Source organism: Pseudophryne corroboree, chromosome 7, assembly GCF_028390025.1.
Source record: "Pseudophryne corroboree isolate aPseCor3 chromosome 7, aPseCor3.hap2, whole genome shotgun sequence".
In the NCBI taxonomy this organism is placed as follows: Eukaryota; Metazoa; Chordata; class Amphibia; order Anura; family Myobatrachidae; genus Pseudophryne; species Pseudophryne corroboree.
In genome coordinates, this window is record NC_086450.1 from 179,254,897 (window position 1) to 179,270,179 (window position 15,283).

The 15,283-nt window shown below is 48.9% G+C and overlaps 1 protein-coding gene and 1 long non-coding RNA gene across 3 annotated transcripts in view; one reads left to right on the forward strand and one right to left on the reverse strand.

The window, feature by feature from the left end:
* The window catches only part of LOC134944900 (uncharacterized), a 28,858-nt gene extending 20,080 nt beyond the window's left edge, over window positions 1–8,778 (reverse strand). Inside the window, exon 1 of the long non-coding RNA XR_010181979.1 lies at window positions 8,001–8,778. This is a non-coding gene — a long non-coding RNA (uncharacterized LOC134944900). The remainder of the gene's footprint in view (window positions 1–8,000) is intronic.
* The window catches only part of STK16 (serine/threonine kinase 16), a 105,875-nt gene that overhangs the window by 3,921 nt on the left and 86,671 nt on the right, over window positions 1–15,283 (forward strand). The window lies entirely within an intron of this gene.

Sequence of the window (15,283 nt, forward strand, 5' to 3'; positions counted from 1 at the left end):
GGAGCCCGGGGCCTGATGGGTTTCCAATTACCTACTATAAATCCTTTCAGGATAAATTACTCCCGATGTTGTTGCAAGCTTGCAATGCAGTGTCAACCCAGACTCAGTTCTCCAATCAATCTCTTGCTGCACACATTGCTGTGATCCCGAAAGAAGGGAAGGATTCTTGCTTAGCGACTAGTTATAGGCCCATCTCTCTACTCAATATAGATATTAAGCTATATACCTAGCTAATGACTAGTCGTTTGAAACCGCTACTTCCTGACATTATCCACTCTGATCAAGTGGGGTTTGTCCCGGGACGTGAGGCTAGGGACAATATGATCAAGGTTGTAGATCTGATTTCCTATTTGTCCACCACTGGCATTCCCTTGATCCTCCTGTCTACTGTCTATTGACTGGGAGTTTATGGAGGGGATTCTATGGAAGTTGGGTCTGGGGAGCACCTTCCTTCACAAGATACTTGCTCTCTATAGAGCCCTGTCAGCACAGGTTCAGATCAATGGCATGCTATCTTCGGCGATACATATCTCGAATGGCTCTAGGCAGGGTTGCCCACTCTTGCCACTGATTTTCGTGCTTTGTATGGAGGCCTTGGCGAGAGCTATTAGGGCAAACCCGGATATATCAGGGGTAAAATTGGGACCACAGGAATATAAACTGAGTCTTTTCGCAGATGACCTACTGGCGGCCATTACTAACCCCCTGGTATCTCTACCGCGTTTGATGGGGGAACTTAGTTAGTTTAATTACTTATCTAACTTTAAGATTAATTATGCCAAATCAGTAGCCCTGAACAGGGGTGTATCTTCCTACTGGCCAGGGTGGCACTTGCCAGGGGTGCCAGCCAAGGGGGGAGGTGTGTGTGTGTGTGTGTGTGTGTGTGGGGGGCGCCGCCCGGCAGTGCTACCCGCGCCAGGGGGTAGAATGACATAGTAGTTCTCACTGAGTACATCCTTTAGCAGTGCTCATCACTGCTGGACTCTCAGAAGCGTATTGCACTCTGACACTCTCTGTGGCTACAGTCACAGTGATGGTGAATATAGCCAGGCAGTGGGGCACTTCCAGGTATGGGGAGGGGCGAGGCACCTCCTCTTCCTCATCCGCTTCCTTTCTCATTGGTCCCACGCAGTCTGTCACTAAACACCAGCCACTGCAATCAGCACCAGTCAGCAGTGCAGCATGAGCAGACCTGTACATTTTCTGTGGTACCGTAGCTGCACTGCATGGTCTATACTGCCAATCTGGATCACAGCTTACAAAGAGCTCTGCATGGAGAGGTATCTAGACCAGTGACTGCCTGTCCAGCTGTGTTGACACTACCCGCACCAACCCTGTAACTGCCCCCTCAGTGACCCTGCCCATACACTCCTGTAATTCCCTCTCAGTGTCCCTGCCCGCACCCTTCCCATAATTCCCCCTCAGAATGCCTGCCTACACCCTCCCCGTAATTCCTTCTCAGTGTCCCTACCCGCACCCTAACTGTAATTCCCCCTCAGTGTCCCTGTAATGATGCGAAGTGCGGTGTTATGCCTGCTGCTGTGCAGGTGTGACTCCCTTCTTACTACTATAGTTAAAGGAAGGTGGTACAGGCCCAAAGCCTCTTACCCGGATCGGTGGGAGAGGGGAGTTTCGTCAGCTCTTTTGCATCCCTTACTCTGCAGCACTCTCCAGCCGTCCTCTGCCGCTGGGCTCCGGGCTCCGCCTCTTCTGTCTTCCTCGTTCCGCCTCTTCCGTCTTCTATCTTCTCTCTTTTATCTTCTCTCTTCTCCGCCGGTTCTTCCTTCTCCTCCGCTGCCGCACCTTCCGCCACTGCAGGTCTTCTTCCGACGTCTTCTGGAGCTCTTCTCTGCTCCGGCGCGCAACTGAACTCCGCCGCCGCCCAGCGCCTGATATAATATGCTGGGAGGAGGCGGAGCGATGATGCGGCGGACTCTCATTGGTCCGCCGCGACGAGCGCGGATTGGCCCGTTGTGGCGGCTCCCCATTGGACGCCAAGCCGAGAGCCGTGAATGGCTCGCGACCGGTGCCCAGTTCGAAACCTGGGGCGCTGATTGGAGGAACCCGGATCCTTTCGGATCCCAGTTCCTCCGTGTTCAGGCCTTGTTGCTGTCCCACCGCCCGCCGCCTTCCGCCGCCATCCGCCCGCCTCACATTCCCCCCCCCCCATTTGTCCTTTGTAGTCCCTACAAAGGAAGACTGAGACCAGACAAAATCCGGGTCGGCATACCGAGGACCAGGCACACCGTGGCTGGAACGCTGGGACCACAGAGGCAAAGGAGATACCATGGGCCTGGAGGCCTTAACATCTTGGAGAATGTTGTCGTGAGCCACTGGGACCCACCAATCTTCATCCAGGCCAGCCGCCCTGGGAGATGGTGACAACACTGTGCCTTCCACAGGCGATGGAGCAGTACTCAGATCGGAGGCACCTTCTCTCTCTCCGTCTTCTGGAAACAAACAAGGACGCAACATGTCCCGATGAAGGGTTTTCAACCGACCGGACCCATCCATCGCTTCCACCTGGTAAACTGGGCCCTCTTCGGTGAGGCGCCTTCGGACAATATATGGCAGTACCTCCCACCTTTCCTTCAGTTTGCCGCCCGGCCGTGTCATGCGGACCAGCACCCGCTGTCCCACGTCAAAAGGCTCCGCTCCTCGAGTTCTATGGGGCACATGAGTGTGGTCGGCTATCATCCTCCGAGTCACGTCGTGATCCACTCTTAAATGCTGCTGATGTTCCGCGACCCAGTCTGCTGGCAATGAACCCCCTTCTTCCCAAAGCTCGGGCAAGTGCAGATCTTGCGCTTCACGCCCTGGGCGGCCAAACATCAAAAAGAAGGGGGAGTAACCGGTGGTGCTGTGAACCCTGTTGCTATAGGTCCACACCAGCTCTGCTACATGCTCGGGCCATCTCCGTCTCTTGGTGTCTTCCAGGGTCCGCAGCATCTTGAGCAAGGTCCGATTGAAACGTTCACAGGCGCCATTTCCCTGAGGATGATACGGAGTGGTACGGGACTTCTGCATCCCATAAAGTCAACAAAACTGTTCCATCAGCCTCCCTTGGAAACAAGCCCCTTGGTCTGAATGTATCCTCTCGGGGCACCCAAACTGCCGGATAAAATGCTCGACAATGGCCTTAGTAGCGGACTCTGCCATCTGATCTCTGGTAGGGACCACGACCGTGAACTTAGTGAAGTGATCAGTCATGACCAGGGCATATTGATGGCCACTAAATGACTCCCCAATCAGAACGTAATCAATCTTCAACAACTCCAGGGGATGCTGTTCGTTCGGTTTGACAACCCCGCATCTCCGACACTCCTGGCACACTCTCTCCACCAAGGTCAATAACTGAGGGGCAAAGGGGCAAAGAACTGACGCTGTATCCACAGGAAGGTTTTTGCTGCTCCCAAATGGGCTCCGCTATCGTGCGCTTCAGTCACCAAAGCCTGGAACCCCAGACGAGTAACCGGTCCCAACTCTGCAGGACTTTTCGACAATAGAGAGTCAGCCGACTCCTCTCCCACTGGCTAGGCCAATGTCCCTTCTGTTTCCACCGCTGAATGGCGCTCAGTCCCGGGTCACTCTGCTGTAATGAAGCCCACTCTTGTTCCATGCTCCGGAGCAGAGCAGCACATTCAAATACTTGTTGCTCTTCCAGGGTAACAGGACATCTAATTCTGGTCAAGTCCAGGACCTCTGTGCTCTCGTCCTTGATGTCCCTCGAAGTCGGGGGCATGGGTATAGGAAATCGCGACAACGCATCCGCGTTCCCATTACTCTTCCCTGGCCGATAGTGGATTTTATAGCTGAATTTTGCCAACCGGGCTACCCAACGCTGCTCCAGGGCGCCCAGTTTTGCAGTTTCCAGATAGGCCAGGGGATTGTTATCCGTGTAGATCTCCACATGGGTAGCGATCAGGTACTCTGCGAACTTCTCCATCATGGCCCAGACTACAGCCAACAGTTCCAACTTAAAGGAACTGTAGTTGTCCGGATTCCTCTCTGTTTCCCTCAAACTTCGGCTACCATAGGCGATCACTCGTTCTTGGCCATCTTGTACTTGTGAAAGAACTGCTCCTAGTCCCTGTAGGCTGCCATCGGTGCAGAGCAGAAATGGTTTTTCAAAATCAGCATATCCCAGAACCGGAGCCTCAGTGAGCATTTTCTTCAGTTGTCGAAATGCCTTCTCCTGTGCCTCGCCCCAGGGTATTGCCTGCATTTTTTTTTTGTAGTGGGCACTCCTCGAAGCAGAGCATGCAACGGTTCTGCGATTTTTGCAAAGTCCTTGATAAACCGCCGATAATACCCAACCAATCCTAGGAAGGCGCGCAGTTCAGTGGTAGTAGTGGGCGTCTTCCACTCCTGGACTGCTGAAATCTTTCCTGGGCGTAGGGCAGACTCCTTCTCTGGATACCACATGTCCCAAGTACTCCAAGCTCGATTTTAGAAGATGACACTTACGGGGCTTGAGCTTGAGCCCATACTTCTCCAGACGCTGCAACACCACATCCAGGCGCGCCAGATGTTCCTCTAGAGTGGGGGCAAACACGATGATATCATCCAGATATATCAGCAGAGCTTCGAAATTCAGGTCCCCCAAACATCTCTCCATCATCCGCTGGAATGTAGCTGGGGCATTGGTGAGCCCAAAAGGCATGCGCAAGAACTCAAACAACCCTATCGGAGTTGTGAAGGTGGTCTTTTCTTGATCCTGCGGGTTAACCGCCACTTGCCAATACCCACTGACCAAGTCCAGAGTGGAGAAATACCGAGCATTCCCCAGGGCTTCCAAAGACTCCTCTATCCTAGGCAACGGGTAGGCATCTCGCACGGTACTGCTGTTCAACCGCCATAGTCCACGCAGAATCGGATGGAACCATCTTTCTTCCGTACCAACACGATGGGCGCAGCCGATGGATTTTACTCTCCCGAATGACCTGATTGTCTAACATCTGCTGCAACATCTTCTTTACCTCCTGATAGAGTTTGGGTGGGATAGGACAATATCTCTCACGGATAGGAGGACTCTCCCCAGTACGTATTTCATGCTTCAAATCTTCAGTATACCCGAAATCCTCCTCATGCCGGGAGAACACCTTCCGTCGTTCCTACAGCATATGCTCCAACTTCTGTACCATAACAATACAATTAGATTTAATTGGTTTAAATTAGTTTATATGTATATGTCCCAAGTCTGCATGCAGCTCACTATAAGCAGGGGGACTTCCCAACCCCCTACCCGTAATATAAAGGAACTAAAAAAAGAAATACAGACAGCGCTTACAGACTTCTTATTATAATAATAAATGTATTAGTTTGCTTTATCTTAATGATAATTCTCTATTAGTACCATTATAGTACCAAGATATAAAATAATAATAATAAAAATAATAAAAAAATCCTTCCGTTGCCTCTACAACTAATTTGCATGCAAAAAATAAAAAACTAAAACCACATTGACATAAATTAATAGTTCATGACATATCTAATAAAATCGTTCAATGCTCTGCTCCATATAATAGTTAGGCTAACCCTCTTAGTGCAGAAAAGATACAACAGTTGCAATCAATCACAGTGTTTCACTTAATTGCTACAAACTGCAACAGCTGAGTCCGTTGTTCAGTCCCTTATTTTCACTCAGCTTGGTGCTGTATCCTTTCCTTAGTGATTTAATCATAAGGCAGCTGTTATAGGGGCACTGAATCAGAGGAGATATATATGTAATAAAACTTGCTTTCAATAGAACATATTACATGTAACATTCAGCAGCTTTTTGGCTCCCTTTGAATTGATGCTGATCTGTTTATAGCAGCAATGAATTAGTCACTTGTATATGCATACATGTAAAATACTTGGAGCAGTAGAATTAATGAATGTCATCACGGATTTTATAGAACATGGCCATGTTATAATTGATTACCACTACGCCTTCTGGGTTCCGTTTTTATAGTCCTCCCGGCTCTGGTGCCAAATACCCTTTTAAATCGAGCCTTATCTGGAGATACGTCTAGATTCCTTCCCGATGCTGGACGCAAGTGGTAAATCGAGTTGTCGCTGGCAGGTAAGATACAGAGACGCGTTTCACTGCCTACTGGCATCGGCAGCTTCCTCAGTCTGATCTCAGAACTGAGCCCAATCCAGGTGTACCTCTAACAATGGAAGTGAAATCCCGACCTAGTGCAATGATTCCAACCGCAGATCTCTCTATGTGCGACTAACTTGCGCCCGGGCCCAAATGCCCGCCAAAGCCCACAGGCCTAGTGCCTGCCTACTGGGGGAATATAATCTTGGCCTAATACCAAGATTATTTATACAACCTTTTGGTCCTATCTATGGCACAGGCCTAATGCCTGAATGGTGGGTCAGGCCTAGCGCCTGCCTAAAGAGCGGGCAGTAACCTTGGCCTAACGCCAAGATTACAAACGCTTATGGGGGCCCTTCCTCCTAGCTACTGTTCAGGCCTAGTGCCTGCTGGTGGCCCCAGGCCTAATGCCTGCCTTACCAAGGGGGGAAAACAGTAGCCTTGGCCTACTGCCAAGACTACTGGGGAATGCGGTGGCCCTCACCTCCTAGCTGCTGCTCAGGCCTAGTGCCTGCTTGTGGCCCCAGGCCTAATGCCTGACAGTCCTGGTGGTCTAGGGAGGATAGTTAAAGGAGGGTGGTACAGGCCCAAAGCCTCTTACCCGGATCGGTGGGAGAGGCTGCAGAGGGGAGCTTCGTCAGCTCTTTTGCATCCCTCATTCTGCAGCACTCTCCAGCCGTCCTCTGCCGCTGGGCTCCGGGCTCCGCCTCTTCTGTCTTCCTCGTTCCGCCTCTTCCGTCTTCTCTCTTCTGTCTTCTATCTTCTCTCTTCTCTGCCGGTTCTTCCTTCTTCTCTGCCGCCGCACCTTCCGCTGCTGCAGGTCTTCTTCCGACGTCTTCTGGAGCTCTTCTCTGCTCCGGCACGCAACTGAACTCCGCCGCCGCCCAGCGCCTGATATAATATGCTGGGAGGAGGCAGAGCGATGACGCGGCGGACTCTCATTGGTCCGCCGCGACGAGCACGGATTGGCCCGTCGCGGCAGCTCCCCATTGGACGCCAAGCCGCGAGCCATGATTGGCCACCTCATTGTCCCTACCCGCACCCTCCCTGTAATTCTCCCTCAGTGTCCCAGACCTCAGCCTATCTGTAACTCCCTTCTCTGTGTCCCTGGGTGGGGGAGGTGGGGGGCGCCAGTTCTTTACTTTGCCAGGGGTGCTCAGACCCCTAGATACACCCCTGGCCCTGAATGTCACCACTTCCAATGATATTGTACACACGCTTGACTCCTCATTACCTTTCAAATAGAGCTCCTCACATCTGAAATATTTAGGGGTCCAGATTCCCAATAAACTTGATAATTTATTTACATTAAACTTTGCCCCTTTGGTAAAGAAGATAAAGACTGACCTTTTCTGTTGGCTATCACAGAAAATGTTGTGCTTAGGATGTGTTAGTGTTATTAAAATTAACATACTACCTAGACTTCTTTCACCCGATCGTGGGTCCTACTCTGCTGATGTGGAGGAGACTACAGACTAAGTCAATAGTCTCAACACTGGTATCTCTGTTGACTCCCATTGTGAATAATCCTGCTTTTGTACCAGGAATCTCTGATAGGGTCACTGCACCCTGGAAATCAGCGGGTATTACCTGGATAGGTGACTTTTTCTCGGAAGGTTCTCTTAGGTCTTTTCAGCGTTTCTTAGATTGTTCGGATCTTACCAAGTCGGACTACTGGTTCTATATTCAGGTACGTCATTTCATCTCTTCGATGAAGCTCCCCAGTGGTTGGGACAAAGAATCAACTACATTTGAGAAACTTTGTCTGCAATTGCATAACCCCATCCACATTATTTCCAATTTTTATCAAATTCTACTAACAGTGATATCACATTCTAGACTGACTAATCAGGATCTTTGGGATAGGGACTTCTCACTTAAAGGAATTGAGATAAATTGGGAAAAGACCTACCAGGTGACTAGTGTGTGCTCTTCTATCATGGACATAGTGGAATCCCAATATAAACTCCTTTCTAGATGGTATCTTTGTCCCACTATAGTTCAGAAGTATTACCCTTGTGTGACTCCTTTATGCTGGAGATGTGGTCAGGAACAGGGAACACTGATTCATATATGGTGGGATTGCCTTAAGATTGTTTCTTTTTGGGATGAAATAAAACGGTTAGCTGTGGAGATCCTGGGTGCTCCTATTCCACTGGGTCCAGACTTCTGGTTATTATCCCATTTAGATTTTCCTATCTCGAAATATGAAAAGTCCTATTTGCAGCATATCAATAATGCAGCCAGAGCGGTAATCCCAGTGCGCTGGCACGCCACCTCTCCACCTTCTCTATGGGATTGGTGCCAACGCATGGACTTTTATATGGCATTGGAGATATACTACTCTACTCCTGAGAAACGTGGTACATTTGTAGCTATATGGTTTCAATGGATGGAGTTTAAGCTGTCTTCCTCCTTCAAGGCCTTGGCCCCTTTGACTCCTTGACTCGGATTGATAGTGTGGGACAATAAGATGGTCATAGATGCTGTAGAAACGAATGGCCTCTTCCTTCTTGACTTTCTTGGTAATTTGTGAACCCTAGCGAATACTGTGTACTGTCCTTCCTGACAGATGTTTACTCTTCTCTACTCTCTATTTCTTTTCTTCCTCCTTCATCTTTCTTTCTTTCTTTTTCTTTCTTTCTTTCTTTCTTTCTTTCTTTCTTTCTTTCTTTCTTTCTTTCTTTCTTTCTTTCTTTCTTTCTTTCTTTCTTTCTTTCTTTCTTTCTTTCCACTTTTATGGAGCTTGATATTGCCAGATGCTGTATTCATTTCCGTGTGGTCTTACTTTTGCCTATGGTTCTTATATGAGTCGGTATCATTTTGAAATATTGTGTGAGACTATTTCTATTTTATTCTTTCATTTTTCTCAAATGTGTTATGGTTCTCACAATACTGTATATGTTTTTTATTGCATTCTATGCTCTGTACAGATATTTGCATATCTTGTTCTGTAAAAACTTGAAAAAAAGAATTTATAAATAAGAAAGATAATAAGCCATGGAGTGGTCATTAAATTATAGAAATAATAATACTAATAATCAACATCATCATCATAATAATTTTATTTATATAGCGCTATTTCTCCAATAGGACTCAATAATAATAATAATAATAATAATAATAATAATAATAATAATAATAATAACAATACTAACAGCTACATATTGATAGACTGACAGACAGATAGATAGATAGATAGATAGATAGATAGATAGATAGATAGATAGATAGATAGACAGAATATATATATATAATAAGATTTTACTCACCGGTAAATCTATTTCTCGTAGTCCGTAGTGGATGCTGGGACTCCGTAAGGACCATGGGGGAATAGCGGCTCCGCAGGAGATTGGGCACAACTAAAGAAAGCTTTAGGACTACCTGGTGTGCACTGGCTCCTCCCACTATGACCCTCCTCCAGACCTCAGTTAGGATACTGTGCCCGGAAGAGCTGACACAATAAGGAAGGATTTTGAATCCCGGGTAAGACTCATACCAGCCACACCAATCACACCGTATAACTCGTGATACTATACCCAGTAAACAGTATGAAATATAACTGAGCCTCTCAACAGATGGCTCAACCATAATCCTTTAGTTAGGCAATAACTATAAACAAGTATTGCAGACAATCCACACTTGGGATGGGCGCCCAGCATCCACTACTGACTACGAGAAATAGATTTACCGGTGAGTAAAATCTTATTTTCTCTGACGTCCTAAGTGGATGCTGGGACTCCGTAAGGACCATGGGAATTATACCAAAGCTCCCAAACGGGCGGGAGAGTGCGGATGACTCTGCAGCACCGAATGAGCAAACTCTAGGTCCTCCTCAGCCAGGGTATCAAACTTGTAGACTCTTGCAAAAATGTTTGAACCCGACCAAGTAACAGCTCGGCAAATGTGTAAAGCCGAGACCCCTCGGGCAGCCGCCCAAGAAGAGCCCACTTTCCTCGTGGAATGGGCTTTTACAGATTTAGGGTGCGGCAGTCCAGCCGCAGAATGTGCAAGTTGAATCGTGCTACAGATCCATCGAGCAATAGTCTGCTTAGAAGCAGGAGCACCCAGCTTGTTGGGTGCATACAGGATAAATAGCGAGACAGTTTTCCTGACTCCAGCCGTCCTGGAAACATATACTTTCCAGGGCCCTGACTACGTCCCGTAACTTGGAATCCTCCAAGTCCCAAGTAGCCGCAGGCACCACAATAGGTTGGTTCACATAAAAAACTGATACCACCTTAGGAAGGAATTGGGAACGAGTCCTCCATTCCGCCTTATCCATATAAAAAATCAGATAAGGGCTTTTGCATGACAAAGCCGCCAATTCTGATACACGCCTGGCGACACCAAGGCCAACAGCATGACCACTTTCCACGTGAGGTATTGTAGCTCCACGGATTTAAGTGGCTCAACCCAATGCGACTTCAGGAAATCCAATACCACGTTGAGATCCCACGGTGCCACTGGAGGCACAAACGGGGGCTGACTATGCAGCACTCCCTTAACAAAGTCTGAACTTCAGGCAGTGAAGCCAGTACTATTTTGGAAGAAAATCGATAGAGCCGAAATCTGGACCTTAATGGAACCCAATTTTAGGCCTATAGTCACCCCTGACTGTAGGAAGTGCAGAAATCGACCTAGCTGAAATTCCTCCTTTGGGGGCCTTCCTGGCCTCACAGCACGCAACATATTTCCGCCATATGCGGTGATAATGGTTTGCGTTCACTTCTTTCCTAGCTTTAATTAGCGTAGGGATAACTTCCTCCGGAATGCCCTTTTCCTTCAGGATCCGGCGTTCAACCGCCATGCCGTCAAACGCAGCCGCGGTACGTCTTGGAACAGACAGGCCCCCTGCTGCAGCAGGTCCTGTCTGAGCGGCAGAGGCCATGGGTCCTCTGAGATCATTTCTTGGAGTTCTGGGTACCAAGCTCTTCTTGGCCAACCCGGAACAATGAGTATAGTTCTTACTCCTCTCCTTCTTATTATTCTCATTACCCTGGGTAAGAGAGGCAGAGAAGGGAACACATACACCGACTGGTACACCCACGGTGTTACCAGAGCGTCCACAGCTATCGCCTGAGGGTCCCTTGACCTGGCGCAATATCTTTGTAGCTTTTTGTTGAGGCGGGACGCCATCATGTCCACCTGTGGCCTTTCCCAATGGTGTACAATCATTTGGAAGACTTCTGGATGAAGTCCCCACTCTCCCGGGTGGAGGTCGTGTCTGCTGAGAAAGTCTGCTTCCCAGTTGTCCACTCCGGGAATGAACACTGCTGACAGTGCTAACACATGATTTTCCGCCCATCGGAGAATCCTTGTGGCTTCTGCCATCGCCATCCTGCTTCTTGTGCCGCCCTGTCGGTTTACATGAGCGACCGCCGTGATGTTGTCTGACTGGATCAGCACCGGCCGGTGTTGAAGCAGGGGTCAAGCCTGACTTAGGGCCTTGTAAATGGCCCTTAGTTCCAGAATATTTATGTGTAGGGAAGTCTCCTGACTTTTCCATAGTCCTTGGAAGTTTCTTCCCTGTGTGACTGCCCCCCAGCCTCGAAGGCTGGCATCCGTGGTCACCAGGACCCAGTCCTGTATGCCGAATCTGCGGCCCCCTAGAAGATGAGCACTCTGCAGCCACCACAACAGCGACACCCTGGCCCTTGGAGACAGGGTTATCCGCCGATGCATCTGAAGATGCGACCCGGACCACTTGTCCAACAGAACCCACTGGAAGATCCTTGCATGGGACCTGACCAATGGAATTTCTTCGTAAGAAGCTACCATCTTTCCCAGGGCTCGCGTGCATGATGCACCGACACCTGTATTTGTATTAGGAGGTCTCTGTCTAGAGACGACAACTCCTTGGACTTCTCCTCCGGGAGAAACCCTTTTTATCCTGTTCTGTGTCCAGAACCATACCCAGGAACAGTAGACGCGTCGTAGGAACCAGCTGCGACTTTGGAATATTCAGAATCCAGCCGTGCTGTTGTAGCACTTCCCGAGATAGTGCTACTCCGACGAACAACTGCTCCCTGGACCTCGCCTTTATAAGGAGATCGTCCAAGTACGGGATAATTATTTCGGCCATTACCTTGGTAAATACCCTCGGTGCCGGGGACAGACCAACGGCAACGTCTGGAATTGGTAATGACAATCCTGTACCACAATTTTGAGGTACTCCTGGTGAAGAGGGTAAATAGGGACATGCAGGTAAGCATCCTTGATGTCCAGTGATACCATGAAATTCTCCAGGCTTGCAATAATCGCCCTGAGCGATTCCATTTTGAACTTGAACCTTCGTATATAAGTGTTCAAGGATTTCAATTTTAGAATGGGTCTCATCGAACCGTCTGGTTTCGGTACCACAACATTTTGGAATAGTAACCCCGGCCTTGTTGAAGGAGGGGTACCTTGATTTCACCTGCTGGAAGTACAGCTTGTGAATTGCCGCCAGTACTACCTCCCTTTCTCCGAGGGCAGCAGGCAAGGCTGATGTGAGGTAACGGCGAGGGGGAGTCGCCTCGAACTCCAGCCTGTATCCCTGTGATACTACTTGCAGAACCTAGGGATCCACCTGTGGGCAAGCCCACTGGTCCCTGAAGTTCCCGAGACGCGCCCCCACCGCACCTGTCTCCACCTGTGGAGCCCCAGCATCATGCGGTGGACTCAGAGGAAGCGGGGGAAGATTTTTGATCCTGGGAACTGGCTGTCTGGTGCAGCTTTTTCCTTCTTCCCTTGTCTCTGTGCAGAAAGGAAGCGCCTTTGACCCGCTTGCTTTTCTGAAGCCGAAAGGACTGTACCTGAAAATACGGTGCTTTCTTAGGCTGTGAGGAAACCTGAGGTAAAAATTTTTCTTCCCAGCTGTTGCTCTGGATACGAGGTCCCAGAGACCATCCCCAAACAATTCCTCACCCTTATAAGGCAGAATCTCCATGTGCCTTTTAAAGGCAGCATCACCTGTCCACTGCCGGGTCTCTAATACCCTCCTGGCAGAATGGACATTGCATTAATTCTGGATGCCAGCCGGCAAATATCCCTCTGTGCATCCTTCATATATAAGACGACGTCTTTAAAATGCTCTATGTTAGCAAAAATAAGAATTTACTTACCGATAATTCTATTTCTCGTAGTCCGTAGTGGATGCTGGGAACTCCGTAAGGACCATGGGGAATAGCGGCTCCGCAGGAGACTGGGCACAAAAGTAAAGCTTTAGGACTACCTGGTGTGCACTGGCTCCTCCCCCTATGACCCTCCTCCAAGCCTCAGTTAGGATACTGTGCCCGGACGAGCGTACACAATAAGGAAGGATTTATGAATCCCGGGTAAGACTCATACCAGCCACACCAATCACACCGTACAACCTGTGATCTGAACCCAGTTAACAGCATGATAACAGAGGAGTCTCTGGATAGATGGCTCACAACAACAATAACCCGATTTAGTTAACAATAACTATGTACAAGTATTGCAGACAATCCGCACTTGGGATGGGCGCCCAGCATCCACTACGGACTACGAGAAATAGAATTATCGGTAAGTAAATTCTTATTTTCTCTGACGTCCTAGTGGATGCTGGGAACTCCGTAAGGACCATGGGGATTATACCAAAGCTCCCAAACGGTCGGGAGAGTGCGGATGACTCTGCAGCACCGAATGAGAGAACTCCAGGTCCTCCTCAGCCAGTGTATCAAATTTGTAGAATTTAGCAAACGTGTTTGCCCCTGACCAAATAGCTGCTCGGCAAAGTTGTAAAGCCGAGACCCCTCGGGCAGCCGCCCAAGATGAGCCCACCTTCCTTGTGGAATGGGCTTTTACAGATTTTGGCTGTGGCAGGCCTGCCACAGAATGTGCAAGCGGAATTGTATTACAAATCCAACGAGCAATAGTCTGCTTAGAAGCAGGAGCACCCAGCTTGTTGGGTGCATACAGGATAAACAGCGAGTCAGATTTTCTGACTCCAGCCATCCTGGAAACATATATTTTCAGGGCCCTGACTATGTCCAACAACTTGGAGTCCTCCAAGTCACTAGTAGCCGCAGGTACCACAATAGGTTGGTCCAGATGAAACGCTGAAACCACCTTAGGGAGAAAATGAGGACGAGTCCTCAATTCCGCCTTGTCTGAATGGAAGGACAGATAAGGGCTTTTACAGGATAAAGCCGCCAATTCTGACACGCGCCTGGTCTAGGCCAGGGCCAACAGCATGACCACTTTTCATGTGAGATATTTTAACTCCACAGATTCAAGTGGTTCAAACCATTGTGACTTTAGGAACCCCAAAACTACATTGAGATCCCAAGGTGCCACTGGAGGCACAAAAGGAGACTGTATATGCAGTACCCCTTTTACAAACGTCTGAACTTCAGGAACTGAAGCTAGTTCTTTCTGGAAGAAAATTGACAGGGCCGAAATTTGAACCTTAATGGACCCCAATTTTAGGCCCATAGACACTCCTGTTTGCAGGAAATGCAGGAATCGACCTAGTTGAAATTCCTCCATCGGGGCCTTACTGGCCTCGCACCACGCAACATATTTTCGCCTAATGCGGTGATAATGCTTTGCGGTTACATCCTTCCTGGCTTTGATCAGGGTAGGGATGACTTCATCCGGAATGCCTTTTTCCTTCAGGATCCGGCGTTCAACCGCCCTGCCGTCAAACGCAGCCGCGGTAAGTCTTGGAATAGATAGGGTCCTTGATGGAGCAGGTCCCTTCTTAGAGGTAGAGGCCACGGGTCCTCCGTGAGCATCTCTTGAAGTTCCGGGTACCAAGTCCTTCTTGGCCAATCCGGAGCCACGAGTATAGTTCTTACTCCCCTCCGTCTTATAATTCTCAATACTTTTGGTAAGAGAGGAAGAGGAGGGAACCCATACACTGACTGGTACACCCACGGTGTTACCAGAGCGTCCACAGCTATTGCCTGAGGGTCCCTTGACCTGGCGTAATACCTGTCCAATTTTTTGTTTAGGCGGGACGCCATCATGTCCACCTTTGGTTTTTCCCAACGGTTTACAATCATGTGGAAGACTTCTGCTGAGGAAGTCTGTTTCCCAGTTGTCCACTCCCGGAATGAACACTGCTGACAATGCTATCACATGATTTTCCGCCCAGCGAAAAATCCTTGCAGCTTCTCTACGTGGGCGACTGCCGTGATGTTGTCCGACTGGATCAGCACCGGCTGACCTTGAAGCAGAGGTCTT